At 38.2% G+C, this 13664-nt stretch overlaps 1 long non-coding RNA gene across 1 annotated transcript in view; it reads right to left on the bottom strand.

Annotated features, from left to right (window-relative positions):
• Positions 1-13664, bottom strand: part of LOC134484276 (uncharacterized) — a 40637-nt gene that overhangs the window by 8174 nt on the left and 18799 nt on the right. Inside the window, exon 2 of the long non-coding RNA XR_010061687.1 lies at positions 3547-3797. This is a non-coding gene — a long non-coding RNA (uncharacterized LOC134484276). The remainder of the gene's footprint in view (positions 1-3546; positions 3798-13664) is intronic.

Below are 13664 nucleotides of genomic sequence, written 5' to 3' on the forward strand. Positions count from 1 at the left end.
GGGGAAACACCTTTGAAGAAGACAGGGCAGTGGAAGAGGATAGGGATAGGGGGCTTATGCATGGAGGCCTCACACATACAGTCTTTATGTTTTTCTAGGCCTTTAACAACTCAATGGCAAGGTCACTTCCTAACCTCCGAGTGGCTAAACTATCTACCACAGATATTCCCACATTATTATTTGCTAAAATCTGTATCCCATCTTTCTTGCCCTGGACAACATTGAGCAGCGCACCTGGGTCTGCTTATTCTCATGCTCTTCTATGTCAGCTGCTTCTCTGTCCTGAAAGTCTGTCCTGGAGAATCTCCATGCCTTCTTCCACTCTGGACCTTTGTCCAAGCGTCCTGAAACTCCTGCTCTGTCTGCCCTGCCTAGACACTGGCTATCAATATCTCTATTTTCCAATCAGAACCAACTGAGGCAGGGTCCCTGATTCATAAGTTCAGGACATTATGAGAAGCATGAAAATAAAATCAACTACAATAACTATTTGTATGTGATTTTCTGGGAACAATATTCCTCAAATCAGAAAGAGATACCTGTTAAAGTACTAGAATCATAGAAAATATCAAGTAGACACATAATAATAATAATAATAATAATAATAATAATATATTATTATAAATGTGAAAATAAAAATAATAATAAAAATAATAATTATAATAATAAATAACAAAAAGTTATCAAAAATGATAAGGAAGCGAACCATACTGTCAAAGAAAAAATAATACTAAGATGAACTTTCAATACTGAACAACTATGTTTCAAATGCAAGGACACCTAAATTAATAAAAGAAACATAACTATAGCTCAAAGCAAATATTGCACCACACAAAATAAATTGTTGGAAACGTCAATTCTGCTCTCTCAACCACGGACAATTTATAGAAACTGAAACTAAACAGATATGGTTAAAATAACAGAAGTTATTTTAATAACTTAAAAAATCCAACCTTACAAATTTATAATTTTATAATGAAATTTTTAATTTTATAATTTCTGACTATAACTTTTGATCTCATTTTGCTTATATTTTTCTCCATTTTAAAGCATTTTTTCTTTGTGAATACTTTTCCCTCTTTATGTATGTTCTTGCCTTTATGGGATTTTGTTATTGTTTATCAATGTTAAAATGCAATTTATTCACAGCAGCAGCCATATATGAAGAAGAATACAAGAATTAATTAGCCATTTCAATAGGATGGATTACTTATGAAAAATAAGAATCTCTGAAACAAAGAACAGAGATGAATTTCACACTACCCTTCCACAATGTTCCCAGCAAGCAATAATGCCAGGTATTGTGCTGTGCTCATGTAGTGGTGGGAAATAATTTATGGAAGAATAAAACCACATACCACAAAAAAGTTAAAGAATCCCTTTCCCCCTACACACAGATACATAATGGGATTATAGAGTGGTCAATAAAATTAATTGAGCGGAAGTAAACAATTATGTTGATACAAGAAAGTGATGGCAAGGAAGAATTTCAAACCATGGTCAAGTATATAATTGTGAACATTTGTTCCCAAAATTGTGATTTGTTCCCCAGGACAATAATAGCTGGACTGAACCCAACTTTCATCTATACAAAGTGGGGAACCATGGCCCTAATGGGAATGTTGAAGACAAAAAAAATAACAAAAGTGTATATTAATAAAAGCAAATCATTAACGCAAACTAACACAAACAACTTTACGTTCTAACCAGAAAATGCACCAAAACTAAAGTCATATTTGAGCACACTATGTGAAGACAAAAGTGAGTGGGACATGGTCTTTCTCCCTTTCATGTTTTTCAAGTACTTTGCAGAAACAGGAATCTCAGACTGCTTTTCCATGATTTATTAAAGGTTTTTATAGCCCTCATGTATTAAAATACCATTTGAAAGTACTGATAGCTGCTGTCTAGGTTTTTTCCAATTTCACAAACTTCTTGGACTAAGGTTCCAAAATATAACTAGGCCAAACCCTGAGCTGTAAAACTATGACAAGGGAATAATGACAGATATTTTCAAGGCCCAAGCACTACAATACTATACTATTGAGTACAGTGATCCAAATTAATTCAAATAGCTCAAGAGTGTAGGAAGATACGTCTAAAAAAGGGTTAGAAAAGTGTAGAAGAATCAACTCCTTCCTCCTGTATGAGAGCATTTATGGTTCTGCAGTAAGTCCTAAGAGGCAGTATTCAAGAAGCAATGGGAAGAAGGAACTCAGGATAAGACAGGAAGATAAACTAGCATGGTGGGTTTATGTAAGAGAAATACTTAGAAATGAAAATGTCTTGTAAAATTAAAAATAGTTTTTTTTTCATTATTTTCTCGTTCCAATCAAAACAGACATCCATGAGTAATTCTCCTATAAGGCTTCCATAAAACAGGTTAAACAAAAAATAACAAAAACATTTAAAAGTTTGAAAATCAAACAAAAGAAAAAAATGTGCGTATGTTTCAGAGCAGGATCACAGGGAAATTAGATGAATCTGGTCAATATGAAACCTAGAGTGGCAAGCAGGACCTAGAATTAAGAACTGCATGAGAAAGGCTGTGGAGTAGTGACAGGAACATGGCCAGGCCTGACAGATAAGCCTGGGCCCTTTACAGGGGCACAGAATGAGATAAGTACATATTTCAAATAAAGCAGCAACTTTCCTTTCTTCTCACCTCAAGTATCCCATCTCCCAAAAAAAAACCCAGTTTGATAATAATACAGAAGAGTTGTGGTATGTCACTCACTTCCCATTTTCTTTTAACCCTCCCTCCAAAGTCTGGAAAAATGAACATTTCAAATTTCCAAGAAGAAAAATTCATCGGCAGGTATATGGATGTCCTGAGGACCAAGTGACAAACTGAAATATGTGAGGGCAGAGAAGGTGGAGACTGTCTCATTCCACAGAGCAGAAAGGTGACTGCCCAAGTTAAGAAAAGATAAGGCAACCCTAACAGGTAAACTAGTTCTCATAACATTAAACTTATTTACATTATTCTTAACTATACTTAGTTCAAATCACTTTCCAAATCAATCTTCATTTTGAAAGATGCTGATCTTTCCTGCAGTGTATCTGTACCATCTTCTCTTCCTAGTATTGTCTTTCATTATGGGGATAATAGATGATTGTGGCTGCATAGGTGATGTTTTTATTTCTATATATCACTCTCTTTACATACTATATGTGTAGTAACATTTAAGGAGTTTCATTTGGAGAAGGTATGAATGATTGATCTAATATATATGGTTTAAAACTCTATTGAGATTATTTAGAAAATATCAGGTATCCATTCTCTATAAATAATTGCTTTTCTCATATAATAAAGAAACAATAAAATTTTATTCTAGTCAAAATAATTCTCTATAATTTTTATAACCATAGATGCAGAAGAACATTAAAATAATGTGGAATATTAAATCAGTTGAACTGCATGTTCATTAATTTAAGACTAACCAGAATCATTGAGATGATTCTGGAACATATATATGAACAAAAAACAAAGCATTGAATAAATAGTGGCAGAAGAACAGAGTCATTTTGTTAAATGTTGCTTACCTTCAGATCCACTGTTTTGTTTTATTTAGTAAAAATTTAATTTAAATACTCTTCGTCAGTGTTTTTCATCCTGTCATTGGCTCTATTTTCAAAGCTCCATCCCATAACTAGCATGATTATTAATTTTAAAACCAAGAATTTTGCGTGTGTCAACCACTTTCTCCATTTTCTTATTTGTGGTTTATTCTGTTCCCAATGGCCATGTTGTGTTGAAGTCAGGAAGAATTTCTGGCTCATTTGATGAAAATTTTCTGAAATCATATATGATACATAGTTGTAAAATAATGTGCATATGTTTAACAGTACTGGATATTATAGTTAAAATCATCTGGTAAGGAATTTTTGCATGAATATCATAACACGCTAAAATACTAAAGAGAAAACGTAGAAGAGCTAGATATTCATTATATATTTTTACACTTCTAGAGTTTGTAACTTTACAAAATATGAGCAAATCACTTCTTTCTGTGAAATTTAAATTCATGAACTATTATATTCTAATCAAACAGCTGTGTCAGCTCCCTTAAAGTTGGATTAAATGCTAATTGCAATCCAAAATGTTTGGAGTAAGTAAATCGGCAAATTATTTGTCCGCATGTACTAAACAAACATGTAATGTAACCATAGGTTTGCTCTTAATGAAATAAGAACTACCAGATATAGTGTGAAAAAATACATCTATTAAAGAAATTTTTGGTTATATAGCAGCTATTTATTCATGGTGTGAGTAATGGCTTATATCACCAAACCTGGAACAGTAAATAGGAATTTCTAGTGAGTTAGAGGTTCTCTCAAGCATCTTCAAATAAATCGATCTAAAATATATTCCTTTAAAATTCTCCTAAATACACTTATCATGAAATATTCCACATCACAGTAAAACTCCAACATATTTTCATTTTCTCAAAACAAGACATTGTCTTTCTTTCTTCCGGCCCTCCCATAATCAGTCTACTACCAAACACATTATTTCCAACATAAGTGTCTGATATGAATCTTTTTCTTTAAAACTGACACTACTTCAAGATTGACTTCAAAAACATCCTTCAAATCATTCTGTGTATCATTTCATAATACAAAGTAACCAGAGTCCCTTATTATGAACATAGAGAGTTAAACAAACTTTTTATAACTATTCAATGATTTCTTATACATTTTCCATAAATAAAAATTTATATCTCTCATATTGTTTCTGTAAGTCTATATGTGATATCAAACTTCAGCTTTATTTGGTCCTCTCTTCCAGCACTTAATGTATACAAACTACTATCACATATACTTTTTGTATATGCAAGTTCTTTTCCTTTTATTGACCTTATATTTATAGTAATATTGCCCGAAATATAGTTCAATTATTTTTCATCTAATTTAACTTAGCTGTCATTTCTTGGGACAATCTCCATGACCTTATTTCTAAGACAGATTCTTCAATTATTGCATACAATCAACTCCAACACACTGATTTATGCATTCATCTTTCTTTTTTCGTATATCGTAATGCAATTTTTATAAGAGAAAGCTCATAATACTTTTTATTCATTTCTAATCTATACCATCATTATGGAGCCAGGTACATTAATGGAGACTTATAATTTATTACATCATTCAGTAAGTTGTAAAAATAAACTTTATACTATTCTTTGTTTTAATGAACATGCATTCCATGCATTGGTTAAACCATCCTGAATTATTTATGTGAGTTCTTCAATATATTACAATTCGATGACCTAGATGACATTGCCTAAATATTTTTATTTGTCAATGATAGTCTATTTCATGTTCAACAGCAATGCTTTGTTGACTGAGTAATTATCTCTGCTAGGAATAAATTTTCAGGAAAGAAAAAGATACCTAATTTTAATTGATAGCACCCATGTTAAAATGCCAGGTGCCAATCATTTGTGGTCCCATCTCTGAAAATACAAAGAGATGATGATTCCTACGGGCTTACTGGTCACGGAGTCAAATTTAATTTGTGAGTTCTTTCAGTGAAAGATTAAAAACCAAGAGGACCCAAAGCTGTGTTTACAAAGCTGAACCTGTACCTCATCTCTCTCTCCCCATATCCCACCAGGAAATGGCTGGACTTCCAGGAGTGCTGACACACTCAAGATCACAGGAGAGACTACCACTTTTCAGGGGGAACTGCCTGGAGCCCTCAGAACACAGGAACAGAAGGGCAGTCTATTACAGGATACTTCTGGTTTCTATCTATTCCTTGTCGCTGAACCTGATCCACAGCTCTTGGTACACAAGATCCTTCAGGAGAGAGCTAGTGTGCCTGGAGTCCTGACACATAGGTTACAGGAGGATCAATCCATTATCAGAGACAGTAAAACCAGCTAACCACAGAGAAAACGAGATGGTGAGAGGGAAGTATAATAGACTAATCAATGAAAACCAAGGTTACATGACATCATCAGAACACAGTTCTCACACCAACACAAGGCTAGGATACCCTCAACACAACAGAAAAGAAAAAGAAATGTTTGTACTTCAAATCACTTAACATGATACTGTTAAAGGATTTTTAAAAGGACATAAATAATTCCATTGAAGAAATACAGGACAATAGATGTAAAGAGATAGAAGCCCTTATACAGAAAACAGAAAAAATCCCTTAAATAATTACAGGAGTCCATAAGGAGTCCATAGGCAAATGGATGAAACTAGAAAATATCATCCTGAGTGAAGTAACGCAAACACAAATAAACACACATAGAATGCACTCACTTGTAAGTGGAAATTAGCCCAAGAGCTCAGAATATACACAATAAACTCATACACACTCTGGAGCTTAACAAGAAAGGACAAAGAGGGACAGCTTCAATCCAAATTACAAGGGGTTAGAAAATTATCATGGGAGGCAGATGGAGGAAGGACCCTGTGTGGGAGAGGGGAGTGAAATGGAAAAACAGGAAAGCAGGATAAGATGTGGGAAGAGGCAGGAAAGAAGCACAGTGGACCAGGAAAATGAGTGTAGAAAGAAGGAACATTGGAGGATGGGGGTAACCTCTAGAATGTCTCAGATACTAAGGATCCAACAAGTTCTCTGGACCCAACACTGATGACATTAGCCAACATACACAACAACAGTGAGATTGAACCTGAAGACACGCCCTGCAATAGATAGACATGACCACAGTGTAAGGATGGGACACTCACCCATCTCTTATTAAATCAGAGTTATTCGTGTCTAGTTGAAATGCAGGGGAAAATATGGAGCAGAGGCTGAAGGAAAGGCCATCAGGAGATCTGCAGACACCAAACCGGACACTGTTGCTGATGCTGAGATGTGCTTGCAAACAGGAGTCTGGTGTGGCTGTCCTCTGAGAAGCTCTGCCAGCACATGACTGACACAGACGCAGATATTCACAGCCAACCATTGAACTGAGCCTAGAGATCCCAATAGACGATGTAGGGGAAGGGATGATGGACCTGAAGGAGACTTTAAATAACAACAATATCAATTAACCAGAACCCCTCAGGGCTCCCATGGTCCTAACCACAAACCATAGATTATACATGGTCTGGTACCCTACGTATGTAGCAGAGGACAGCCTCATCTCACACCAGTGGAAGGGGAAGCACTTGGTCCTTTGGATGCTTGATGTCCCAGAGAAGAGCGATTCTAGAGGGGTAGGAAAGAGTGAATGGGGCTTACGGAGTCACACTCTTAGAGACAAAGAGGAGGAATATGTGGAAGGGGGTTTATGGAAAGGGGGTGATATTTGAAATATAAACAAATACAATGGTTAATAATACTACTAATAAGAGTATTTTCCAAACATTAATTTACTGCACAGGGTATTTGGAATATTTATTGTTGCCTAGATGCATATTTCTTCCTACAGTACGTGATATCTTGTTTCTCTGAGGAGTGTAGACTTAGATCTTCCTCTTCAAACAAAGAAGGCATAACAATTAACTCCTTTTTCCAAGCAAAGGTGATTGCAAATATGTCTGTAAAAGGCAGGAGGCATTTGTACAATATAATTGGGGGTCACCAAAAGAATTATTTACAAGCGAAGCTTGTAACGCAAACAGTTTGGGTTCAATCAACTTACCAGAATTGAAAGCATACCAGGACTTCTGGCCAGGCAACTGCATACATGTGTATACATCAAGACAAGAGACAGGAGCAGGGCACAGAACAGAACAAGAGTAATGAATGCTTGTGAGCCACCATGTTGGGGCCAGGGTCTGAACTCAGGTCCTCTGCAAGAGCAGTAACGGTTCTCAACTACCAAGCCACCTCTCCAGTCACACACAATCATTGTTTATACAGCCCCCAAACACAGCACCACTTGATGTGTGTAAACACGCACACTAGAAGTGCGGTGTGATTTATTTGTGTGAATGTTCAGTCAGTGTGATACAAACGCTCTTGTGTTCATAAATTTTGGCATCGCCGTTTTCACTTGAAGGTTCTCTTCATTCTCAGCTTCGGTGTTTACATACATCATCAAGAGAGGAACCGCCCTGACAGCCTACCCCGCATCCCCCCCATTTGCAGCTATGCCTGCCTTTCTTCACTAAGTTAAACACCACCTCAGACTCTACTCTTTCATTTTGTTCAGTGTAGTAGACTCACCAAAACCATAAAATGGAATCCCAGATACAGAGGGAAGAAGTTTTGCTGTTTGTTACTTTGTTTGCTTTTAGTTGCTTTTTCCCACTTCCACCGGTTAGAACTTTGTCCCATTCAGTGGCAGGTACTTAATTCAGCCAGCATTAGGGAAGGCTGTGGGTGGAGTGTGATAAAAGGAAAATTACTGGAGAGAACTCACTGGGATTTTGACGATAAATACAAAGTGTTTATTGACTCGATTTTTCAGTCACACACTGCACGGCACTGATTCGAACTAAAACTTCACATCTGACAATTGTTCGAAGGAAAAAAAAAGCCTTAAAGACAAATTGATCCAAGAAAATAAGCCCTAAGTTGTAATGATTGACCCTCTATAAAGAGAAACATTATTTTTTTTAAAAAGACGATTTTGATGTTTTTGTTTAACAATTTCATATACTTATATAATGAGTTTTAGTCATTTCTTTTCTGTATTTCCCTTCCCAATTCCCCTTCCAAATCCCCGTCACTCAGCCTCCCATCCCATCCTTCAGTTCTCCCTTACTTCCTCCCTCTCCTCCTCTGTCATACCCTTGGTCAACCCCTTCTCTCACGCCATTCCCTCTCCAATTGGCACCGATAATCTGAATAAGTCCCCCCTCATCTTTCATGTCTCCTTTCTGTGTGTATTCCCTAAGTTTAATTAATTACATGAGTACAGAGGAATTCAATAGAACCACTTATCTATGGGTACAGGAATGAAGAAGGGAGTGAAGCAGAAATTTCTGGTTTCTTTGGAGACTCAACTGTGTCATGGATGTTGTTCTGGAAACTGTCTTAGGGGAGGATGTTTTGCTGAGAACAATCCCATGGTGTTTCTGGTAGCTGCCTGGGAAAACGGCATGTGATGTTTAGAAAGGGTTCGAGTATAACACTGGACAACAGTGGGCAACACCACGGCATTGGCTTGCCGTGACACTCTTCGCTGATGCTCAATGGACTTTGATGACTCTGGTCTTCATTGACCATGCTGTGGCATTGGTTCACCTTTCCTTCCTCACTGACCATTGTCTGTCATGACTTTGTAGAGAGAAAAGCCCCAGAGAACTTCTTGTGGTGACATTGCGGTGGCTTCTTGATGCCTCCTCGAACCCAGGCCAATTGGAAGAGCTCAGCAATTTCTTCTGGGTTGAACTGTCCTTGGTGATTCGCGAATGGTGTTTGCAAGTGGATCGACCTACCTCTGTTGATTCATGTCAACTGAACTGATATCCTGATGATGAAGATTGAAATCGTCCCAGAGAACAATTTCTAAGCAGGTCCATATCATCCTTTGTTTGCCCTATTGTCCTTTCCTTTCCACTACCTCTGGTGGGTGGTGGGCTAGAGGAAGGTTAAAGGGTTTAAAAACTCTTACTAAAGTAGGTCTTGAAAAATCTAAGCCTGCAGAATAGAACCCTCCTCCAATAAATGTTGATTGCCAAGGGAGGGGAGGGTCTTTATGGCCTCTCCCATCTGTGATGAAGTGTTGAGCGGCCCAGTCTTGTGCCCATGGCCATAGCCGCCATCAGTTTAAGAGTTCAATGACTAGGTACAATCTGAAAGATATCCTTTTGCTGTCCCCTTCCCCATCTTCTGGTTCTTATATTCCTTCCACCCACTCTTTCATGATGTTCTCTGAGCTGTGGAGGAGAAGACTTAGCTGTCCTATTTCCACCTGAACAGTCCAACACCACTGATTCCCAGCACTTTGAACAGTTGTACGTCTCTGCCCATGGTAGTCAGAGGCTTCTTCTCTGATGAGAGCTGAGTGCAATGCTGATCTGTAGATACAAATATGGACGTTTGGAAGGAAGTTCGACAATGTATTTAGCATGAGGTTCTTTCATAGGGACTATATCACCCTAACCATCGGTTCTTGACGACTTTACAGAACCTGGTGTGTGTTCGCTCTTGTGGAATATGACTTGTATCCAATTGGAAAGCCACTGGTTAATCCCATGACTGCGATGCCACTAACACATTAGGGGCACATCTTGCCTGACATTTTAGCTTGAATGGTTCACCCCCGAGTAAGGTTGTAGATGATTTTCTTCCCTGGAATCCTACATAGAACTTTCTTGAACCATGAAGGCTAGCCATTAAAAGGATGCTTCCACCTCAACGTTACATTGACCCTTCTGTGACCTGTGACCCAAAGGATTCAGTGTCCTCAGCAATAGGGTCTTACCATCAAGATCTGGAGGGCTACGAAGAACAATGGCAACAACCTATAAAGTTGTGAGGGCTTTTGGGATCTCGCTGGTCAGCAACTTTCAGGAAGACATTCCACATATGGCACTGTGATCTTTGCTAAATTTTAGTTTTCTGTTGCTCTGATAAATACACTCACCAAAGCCAGTTTGGGAAGGGAAAACTTTATATCATCTTATCTGTTCCAGTCCGTCATCAAGGAAATCCGAGACAGGATTGTGAATCAGAAACTACAGAGACTGCTCACTGGCTTGCTTCTAAGCTCACATGCAACTACCTTTACAGAGTCCAGACCCACCGCATAGGGCAGTTCTGCCCAAAGTAGACCAGGCTCTCCAACATCAGTGAACAGTCAAGGAAATGCCATCTGGACATAGTCAAGGCCAATCTGATGGAGGAAGCTCCTCGAGGGAGTTTCTTTCCTCCTAGACTAGCCCTCACAAGAAATCAATGAAAATAAAAAAAGAAAAGAAATCAATATCTTCAGGGGGAGCATGGCTTATCCATGGAGGCTGCCTGCATTTGAACTCAACAGTTGATCTTGTAGATATATTCTGTAACACAACGTTTTATAACCCCTCTCACCAAACCCCGTTCTAACCTAATCACCTAAGGGGAGATGGAGTGGAAAGTAAGTTTTAAAAAAATAATTGGACCAGAAAGAAATGCTTCTTGGAAATAAAGGAAAAAAGGAAGCATTTCTGCATCCTTGATGCTTTCCTCGCATCATCTGTGCAAAGATAATGAAAACCGTTACGTTCCATGTACCATAATTTCCAATGTTACAAATCATATAAATAATACTGCTTATCACTCATAAAACACATTGGCACTAATCATTTTGATGTGTTTTTCTAACTCACTCCTAATGTAGAACTGATGAACTGGAATTGTTCGCCTGCTCATTTATATACGAGGGAAGTGAGGTTTAAACATCGAGCCAATTTCCCAATACACTAAGCTAATAAATGGCAGAGCCGCACTTTCTCTGGCTTCATGGCGTGGCCTCGTGAGAAATGCAAGTCAGGGTACCTTGGCAGGGAATCCCAAGGATCAATACATGGCATCTGAAAGTTGTCTTGGATGCAAGACTGTGAGTGAGGCTCAAGTCAGCTGAGCCCCAGCTCAGGATTCCTGAAACAGAACACCAGAACATGTTAGAGAGCGAGGAGACTAAACTAAACTTCTGGGAGTCCTCAGCAGATTGTACAGATCCAGGGCTGAGAGTTCATAAGTATGTTGGTCTTTGTGGGGGTGGAAAGGAACACTTATTTAGATCCCCACCTCCTACTATGTGCTACTACAGTGGAGGCAATGCCTTAAGTCCAAGGTTTTTTGTTTTGTTCCTGTGTATGTGTGTGTGTGTGTGTGTGTGTGTGTGTGTGTGTGTGTGTGTGTGTACATATGTGCATGCACAGTGTATAATGTAGGGACTAATCCATTTCTCTTCTACCTTATTCATTGACGCAGCATTTCTCAGTCAAACTCAGAGTTCACCAATATGACTAGTCTTTACAGCTATCTTGCTCTGGGTATCTACCCTAACTCTACCTCCCTGGACTGGGATTCTGTGTGGGTCACAAAGCCTACCCATCATTTACCTGAGACCTGTGAGTCATCTCCTCAGCTGCTAAGGTTCAAGTCCCGGTGTTGGCCCCATCTCCTTTATTTTGTTTTCTTATTATTTTTTTCCGTCTTGGTCATAATATCAGAACCAGGTTGAGGTATGACTGGCTCACTCAAACAATCACTCAAATCCCTCCACACAAATGTTTTCTAATATGAAGGAGGACCCTGCTGACTCTCTGTCCTGTAAAGTCTTACCTTAACAGATGAGTTAAAGGATTGGTTTATCCTAGTGGGTGATTGTGGATGCTGTAGTTGATGTTGAGGGAGGCTGGCAAATGAGGGGCCACAGCTGAGTCACTTATAATAACAGATACAAAGCTGAGTGTGGTAGTGCATACCTATATTCTCAATACTCGCGAAGATCACAAGTTCAAATCCAGCCTGGGCTACATAGTAAGTCCAAAGACAGCCTGGGCTACATCATAAATCCAAGGCCAGCCTGGGCTACAGAATAAGTACAAGGCTATCCTGGGATACATAGAATGTCCAAGGTCAGCTTGGCCTACTTACATAAATCTTCTCCAAACAACAACAGGTTTTTTTTTTCCTTTTTGGTTTCTGTCTCTCTATTTCCTCTACACTGATACCAGTGCTGTAGTTTGGGGTGGTAGAGGAAAACTTTTGTCATCTCTGATGGTCCAGGATCTCCCTAGCAGCACTGCAAACCAAAGAGGCAGCAAACAAGTCTGTTTCGATTTTTGAAGAAAAATATGACACATGGGAAGTGCTGTCTGAGGAAATGGCTCTAAGATGGGACAACACCTCAGGAGACTGGACTTGGATCTTGTGCTAGTTTCCTCGTGATAAAAACAATGATGTTCTCATCCAGAGTCTGTGTTGGGAATACAATGCTGTGCTTTCATTTCAACACTGCACAATCTCCATATGGCATCCCTTGAAATCTTGTCTGATATTAAACAGATTATAGGAGAGACAAGTTGAGTATAAACACTGTCATTAAAAAGGGTTTAAACGAGGAATTTTTTTTTCTAAATTTTTGTCTGTGGAACCAGGTTCAGTGTTCTGCATAGGCTCTAAAACACGGCAATTTCTTTCTTTTTTTTTTTTTTTAATCGCCAAACAGAATGGACCTTATATCCTTATATTTTTCTATCTAGGTCTAATCGAGACGACAAAATACCATTCTTTGCTTAAAAAAGAAAACTAATTGTGTTTCTTTGGCTTTTTTTTGTTAATTTCTTATTTTTAGTGTTTTGGGGTTCAGTTTAACAATTATGTTTTCATTGAATTAATTATATTCTTACTTTCTAGTGTAGATAAAAATTTAGGTTGCTGTTATTTGTTTCTAAGAATTAGTGTTGTAAATAAAGTTTCCACTTAGCACCTTCACAGTTATGTCTCACACATTTTGATAGTATGTTTCCTATCTTCTTCTTTTTTTCTTACTGTTACATAGTTTCATTATTTCTTGACATCTGTATTACTTGTGAATGTGTGATTTAATGTTTCTGGACTGGGAGACTCCTGTTGTCTCTCATTGAAGACGTCTATTTTAGTTTCGTTGTATTAGCAGAACACATCCCGAGGGGCTGGAGATGCAGCTCAGTGGACAGAGTGCTCACTTGGCTCTCACACAGCTCTGGGCTCCACCTACAGGACCTCATCAGCCTGGTGTGGTGGTCCATGCTCAGAGTTCCATTACCAG

The sequence above is a fragment of the Rattus norvegicus genome, chromosome Y (genome assembly GCF_036323735.1).
Source record: "Rattus norvegicus strain BN/NHsdMcwi chromosome Y, GRCr8, whole genome shotgun sequence".
Taxonomy (NCBI): domain Eukaryota; kingdom Metazoa; phylum Chordata; class Mammalia; order Rodentia; family Muridae; genus Rattus; species Rattus norvegicus.